Here is a 7,702-nt window from a genome sequence, read left to right as displayed (position 1 = left end):
CCCAACCCAGGAATCAAACCCACATCTCCTGCATTGCAGGTGGATTCTTTACTGTCTGAGCCACCAAGGAAGCCCAAGAATACTGGAGCGAGTAGCCTTTCCCTTCTCCGGGGGAACTTCCCAACCCAGGAATCAACCCGGGGTCTCCTGCATTGCAGGCAGATTCTTTACCAGCTGAGCCACCAAGAAGGCCCCCGCTTTTGAAGTTCAGACACTCTGAGCCCCAGGCTTCATCTCTCTCCTGCCACAAGAGATGAGAACTTCTTTGCAGCCAAAGGGGCTCTTGACTTTCATTCCTGACCCAGTGCCTGACACTTGTCCTCAGCTGTTTACTTTCTGTAGAAAATCTGTCTTTTAGCAATAGCCACAATCTAGTGATGCTTGTAAGGACTCTTCTCTGTCCATCGCTACCTGATACTTTGCCCCTGCTAGTGTGGAGCTCCTGCTTCTGCATATACCCTCCCAGTTCACCCCATGGAAGTCTGAACAGTTGGACACCACCTCACACCAGGGACTGTCGTTCTGCCCACCACCACTGAGCCTGCAGGTAAGCCATGGGGCAGATAGCGGCCATCAGAGTGGACCACACAAGGCCGAAATGGCCAGACCTTTAGCCCCATATTCCACTCAGTCACTAAGGTGGTGGTGGTGTAGTCGTTGTGTCTGACTCTTTGTGACCCCATAGGCTGTAGCCTGCCAGGCTCCACTGTCCATGGGATTTCCGAGGCAAGAATCACTGATGTAGGCTCCCTGGAAAGAATGTGCCTTTGATTAAGGCAGGTCTCTGCAACTGGGGCTGACCCTGTGGGAGCTGACAGCTGGAGGCCCCTCCACCCACTTCCTTGAAGCAGCGGAGCTGGGTGGTACCCCTCCGCGTTACCAGATCTGGAATCAAAAAGACATGGGTTCACAATAAAAAACTGGGCAAAAGACCTAAATAGATATTTCTCCAAAGAAGTCATATAGATGGCCAATAGGCACATGAAAAGATGCTCAATATTGCTAATTATCAGGGCAATGCAATCAAAATCACAGTGGGTATCACCTCACGCTGGTCAGAATGGTCATCATTAAAAAGTCTGTAAATAATAAGTGCTGGATAGGGAGAGGAGAAAAGGGAACCCTCCTACACTGTTGGTGGGAATGTGAATTGGTGTAGCCAGTATGAAAAACACTAAGGAGGTTCCTCAAAAAAACTAAAAATAAGAGTTGTGTATGATTCAGCAATCCCACTCCTGAGCATATATCCAAACAAAACTATAATTCAAAAAGATACATGCACCCCAGTGTTCATAGTGGTACTATTTACAATAGTCAACACACAGAAATAATCTAAATGGCCATCAATAGTTGAATGGATAAAGAAGATGTGTTTTATATATATATATACACATATATATATATATTATGGAATACTACTCAGCCATAAAAGAGAATGAAATAATGTCATTTGCAGCAACAGGGATGGGCCTAGAGATTATTATAATAAGTGAAGTAAACTAGACAGAGAAAAATAAGTATCATAGGATATTGCTTATGTGTAGAATCTAAAATGTGATACAAATGAACTTATTTACAACACAGAAGCAGACTCGTAGACATAGAAAACAAATTTATGGCTACCAAAGAGGAAAGATGGAAGGAAGGATAAATTAGGAGTTTGGGATTAGCAGATACAAGTTACTATACATAAAATAAATAAACAACAAGGTCCTACCATATAGCACAGGGAACTGTATTCAATATCCTATAAGAAACTATAATGGAAAAGAATATGAAAAAGAATACATATTCTTACATATATGTAACCGAATCAGTTCGCGGTACACCAGAAACTGACACAACATTGTAAATCAACTACAATAAGAACAAATTTTCAAAACAAGATTGGTTCGACAATTTCCCTGGTGGTCCAGCGGCTAAGACCCTATGCTCCCAATGCAGGGGTCCCTGGTCAGGGAACTAGATCCTGCATGCCACAATTAAGGCCTGACACAACCAAATAAGCAAATTAACTAAAATAAATTAAAAAATAATAATCAGAGGGTTTTCTAAAAAAAAAAAAAAAGACATTGGTTCAAATCTCACCAGTGCTACTTACGATGTGACCTCTTGGAAGTGGCTTTTTGTGATATGGAGATGCAGACCCTTCCAGCTCTGACTAATTCATCAGGCAGCTTTGAGAAATGAAGAGTTCTCCATAGGGGACTTTTCCAGAAAACTAAAACTCATTCTTAAACAACTATATCTACTTATTCCACTTTGGGTAGAAATCTTTCTAAACCAAGTTATACATTTTCCTGCTTCCTTTAAGCAGAAGATACTCAAGATGATTAGTCTTTTCCTGATGACTCTGGGTCATGTGGGCTGCATCAACTTCAGATATTTTTGTCTCCTGTCGTCCTATCTGGGTGTCAGTGTGCTAGTCTCTGACAGCCCACAGAGTCCCTCATCTTTTCTAGGTTGTTACCACTGAGATGCTGTGGGCTGGCAAGCCAGGCAACCAAGCCTGAGAATAATCTGAAGGAGGAGAGAGAGAGAACTTGCCTTAGACTGCAAGACTGTCTAGGACGCCTCCACCTTCTCTCCGTCAATGGGGGGTCAGACTTGCCTCCAAGTCTGATGACTTTACCAGCCTTGGCTTCCTTCCTGCTTTTTTTTCCCCACACAGGCATTTCCTCTAAGAAAATCCTTGTACATTTAATTTATCTTGGCACCTGCTTCTCAAAGGACCCAGAGTGATACATAGAGTTTAGTCAGATGGCCCTCCCAAAAGTCTGCACTAAGTTATGCCCCACCCATGGTGTGTAAGAGCCCCTCTTCCCCTGCACTTTTGCCAATACATTGGTCCCACCTTCAAATTGAACCACCAGTGAGCAGGTGGACACTCCAACTCCCTCGACAGCCCTCAGGGGCCTGCTATTGGCCAGGGCATCACTGAGACTGTTTAAATGGCTGGTGACAGAAAACTCAACCCAAACTGTCTTAAACACAAAAGAACTTTCATTTACTCATATGCTTGAAAAGTCCAGAGTCTGCCTTCAGGTTTGGCTTGATCCAGGAGTTTAAATGATATTACCAAAGGCGATGTCTCCCTGCTCTGCCTCCATACTGTTGGCTTGATCCTGAAGCTGCACTGTCTCCCCTTGGGGAAGCAAAAATGGCCAGTGTAACTCTAGATCTTACACCCTTCAAGAGAAGGAAGGGTGTTTATTTTATAGAAGCCCTAGCAGTCACCTCTTCTTGTCTCATTGGCTGGACCAGGTTACTTGGCCAACTTTTAACCAATCACTCTGGCCAGGAGATTGACTCATTGGAAAAGACCCTGATGCTGGGAAAGGTTGAAGGCAAATGGAGAAGAAGGTGGCAATGGATGAGATGGTTAGACAGCATCACTGACTCAATGGACATGAATTTGAGCAGACTCCAGGAGATAGTGAAGAACAGGGAAGCCTAGCATGCTGCAATCCATTGGGTCACAATGAGTCAGAGATGATTTAGCAACTGAACAATAACAAACAACTGGTCAGGAAAAGAGCCTGATTGCCGATCAGGTTCCATGTGATCAAGCTGAAGGAAAATGACTTCCCAAAAGGAACTGGAGGTGCTGTTTTATCAAAAGAGAGTTAATATTGAAAGTCATATTGAAAACAACAACAAAAAAAAACTATTACAAAAAGGCAACGAGGAGCCAGCTCTAAATTTCACACTGGAGGGAATGCTGAAAATGTGGAGGGCTAACTGCAACCGCAGGAGTCTTCTCAGAGAAGGGCAGGACCAGCTTCTTGCTGCCAGCAGGAGTCCTTGGAGGGAATATTTTTCTTCTGTTCTCAGTTTATAAGTTGTTTATCTGTACAGCTACAAAAGAATCAGGAGATGTTATCAACTGTCAAAATAAACACATGGGGGCATGGTTAAGTGGTTTGCCCAATTTGAAAGATAATAATAATAATAAAAATTTTAAAAACCAAGGAAGTCAGCCTTCTGTTATTTGGAAGAAAATTTCAGAGCCAACAGCCCAGCATCCATCTTTTTAAGAAGGCTCCGACCAGCTGGGGGTTTTCTTGAGGAAGCCATATCTTCCCACCCCGATCCTCACAAATACACCATGTTAACAGAAGATTCCAGCGCTTTCCCTTCCAACCCAGCTTTAGCCAAGCAGCACTTCCTCCTAACATCTCCTGAGTGTCAGGTACCTTGGCCATGGGAACCCATTTATTTCTTTCAACAGCTTCACCACACGGGCTCTCTGCCTGTCGTGGGAAGTGAGAGGGTGAGCTCAGAGTCAGACTTATGGTTCAAATCCCAGTGGTACCACTTGCAAGGTGTAACCTTGTGACTCCAGCCTCCCACACTCCCAGTTAGGAATGCTGGTGCTCCCCATAAGGTTGTGAGTGTGGATTGAGAGATTCCGTGTTTGCACGCGGTAGACACGCAAAAAGTGTTCACTCTCATTATTACAGTAGTTGAGGTGTCCTGCTTCATCAGTGGGGACAAGGAAAGAGCATTTAGCTTGCAAGCTGGATGACTTTGCCCCAGCATCTTGAGAATATCTGTGTTGCCACAGCCCCTTCCTTCTCTAATACTCTGTGATCCCTCAGGGATGTTCATCGAATTTATTATCTCTTCAAAGAAAGAAATCTGTCTACCCCCGTGAGCAGCCCTGGAATCCTGGTCCTCTTGACACTTGTCAATATCATTGCTGTAACACAGGGATCCTGAGCTGTCCACCTTCCCCTCTGCCACCTGCGGGGGCCTGGGCACACGATTCTGCTGACTCCTGGTGTCAAGGCAGCTGCCTGCTCGTCTCCACAGAACCCTCTGGGCAGGTGCTTCCCACAGCGCAAGAGGCTGTGAGCTCTCAGCCCCCGTGGGTCCCACTCAGTCCGGTTCTCTTCCCCTTGAACCTCAACCACAAGTGGCATAGACTCAGCTCCACATTTCAGTGAGGGACCCCTGCGGTGGCGGCTCGATCCTCAGCACTGACCACCCTCTGCGCCTGGATGCACCTCCTCTCCCTCGGTTTGCAGACCCCACAAGCTGAACTGCCTTCGCACTCTCTCATTCCTAAGACTCACCCTCATAGACCTCCATAAGCTGGGATGGGCAACTTGGGAAACTTTTTTCTTTACAGAGGGAGCCTGAAGTCCCAAATCAGAATGGCCAGATAGCCTAGCATGTAAGGAAGCATTCAATTTCATAGTGGGAGGGGAGGTTTTTCTCTTTCTCCTATTGGATGGGATAAAACAAGCATATAGAGACCAGTTACAAGCTAAGTTCCAAAATATTTAACAATAATAATAATTAAACTGGAAGGTCTGTCAGTAACTTACTTTTTCTTTTTAAGACTGAGTTCAAATTTACCCCAATAATAGCAACTCTATTATATAACTATATAACTATTATATAACTCTATTATATAATAATATAACTATATTATATAAATATATAACTCTATTATGTAAATAAAAGTCACTCTTTGCTTACCTTCCGATGAGCATTCCCAAGAGGAAAAGGAAGGGATGGAGTGAGGACAGAGTGAGTGAAAGTCGCTCATTCGTGTCTGACTCTTTGTGACCCCATGGACTCTACAGTCCATGGAATCCTCCAGGCCAGAATACTGGAGCAGGGAGCCTTTCCCTTCTCCAGAGGATCTGCCCAACCCAGGGATCGAACCCAGGTCTCCCACACTGCAGGTGGATTCTTTACCAGCTGAGCCACAAGGGAAGCCCAGTGAGGGCAGAGGGTCCTGGCTATTACATGTAACGCTGCATGTCTAGATAATGTGTAATGAAATGTGAACATCTTCCATCGTTGATGGCATAGAAGTATGGTGGATAAACAAGGTTGAAAACCATTGCCCTAAATAAAATAAGGATCAGTTAAATAAGCTATGATATGCGCTAAGTGGAATACTATGCAGCCTTTATGTACAGATATGAAATATGATTTAGGCGTATTATTGAGTGATAAAAGTTGCAAGAAAAAGCATAAAATATTGTGTCATTTATATACCCAGATTATCCCCCACAGAATTATACTTCACATTTCTGCAGACATACATATCAGCAAATACATAATTAAAAGTCTGGAAACACACAAAACTGACAAAATTGGGGACTTCAGAGATAGGAGTGATGGTCCCAAGGATGAGTTTTAGTTTTATCCATAATGTTTTCTTTTTCACAATGATCACATATTTGTGCATCACTTATGAGTTTAAAATATGTAGCTACTTTTAATATAAAATAAATTTCAGCCCATTCTCTCTGAAACCTTTAGAACTAGATTGGACTTGGCAGCAGTGATTGGGACAAACATGGGTATGTTCAATATACTTATTGCCAAGATGCTTTCAAGAAGGTAAAACCAATTTCCACCCCAATCAGTGGAAAGATGACAAAAATAATAATATTCATTGCTGTTACTGGTTTCAATCAATAGTTCTTTGACAACCACTGAGGGTGAGCATTCTTTCACCGTGCTCTTGGCCATCTTAAATTAAGGGAAGAGGTGCCTTTTTTCCACCTCTTCCTCCCTGGGAAAAGCCCAGCTCCCACAGCCCAGGGACTATTTAATGAACACCTGCCCCCAGGGAACCAAACAACAACCAGGCACGCAGTGAACTTTCCCTCTGCAGGAACCTATACTTTTCCCCACACCCACTGGACTCATTGCTATTTCTCTTACAATAGAAAGATTCCAACAGTAACATTGCCCTGTCAGAGCCAAGTCTTCTAGGGAGCACTGGTCCATATTAATGATACCATATATCCGCAGGGGCGAGTCTCCAGCTGCACTGAAATCATGGATGCAGGAGCGAGATGGTGAGAAACCCTGCAGGAGTCCTCGGAGGCTCCTGGTGCGCTGCTCTTCTCCACGTGGGCCCTGGCAACTTGATGTTTGCTGGTACCCAAGCCCCGCTGTGCATCAACTCCACCAGTGTCATTAACTCATTATCTTTCATCCATGCAGGCCCGCCCACTGCCAGCCCCAGCCATGGGCCCCGTGAAGGAGGATGTTGTTGCAAAAAGAGCCTCATAATGATAGAGTGGGGAAAACTGTAGGCATGAGAATTTCTCTTAGGAACAGACCTGTCTTTATTTAGGACAACATCTTGATAAATCACTTGGGATGGGAGCCAAGGCAACAAAAGAGATGTTCGAACTCCTCCACATTCCAAGTGAATTGGAAATGTATGGTGAGCATCTGTCAAACGTATTTAACTCATTAATGAAAGGATCAGCAGGATGGCAAAATGGGTTCCAAGAGGATAAAAGAAACTAACACACACACACCACCATATATACACCGACATCCACACACACATTTAGTGCAAAGAGAGAATGCTGGAATCAGGGTCCAAGTTAAATATGAAACTAATTAATGACCTACAGGCCAATAAAATCTTTAGGCCAAGAATCAGCAAACCATAACCTGCTGATCAAATCAGACCAACCACCTGTTTTTGTATGCCCACAAGCTAAGATTTTTTTTTTTTTACATTTTCCAACAGTTGGAAAAAGAACAATATTTCATAACATGTGAAAATGACATGAAATTTAAATTTCAATGTCTGTAAATATAGTTTTATTGGGACTCAGGCAAGCTTGTTCATGGCAGAGTTCAGTAGTTGGGACAGAGACTATATGGCCCACAAAGTCTAGAATGTTTATCCTCTGAGCCTTTACAAGAAAAGCTT

The sequence above is a fragment of the Cervus elaphus genome, chromosome 10 (assembly GCF_910594005.1).
Source record: "Cervus elaphus chromosome 10, mCerEla1.1, whole genome shotgun sequence".
NCBI classification, from domain to species: Eukaryota; Metazoa; Chordata; class Mammalia; order Artiodactyla; family Cervidae; genus Cervus; species Cervus elaphus.
This window is presented reverse-complemented; position numbering follows the sequence as displayed.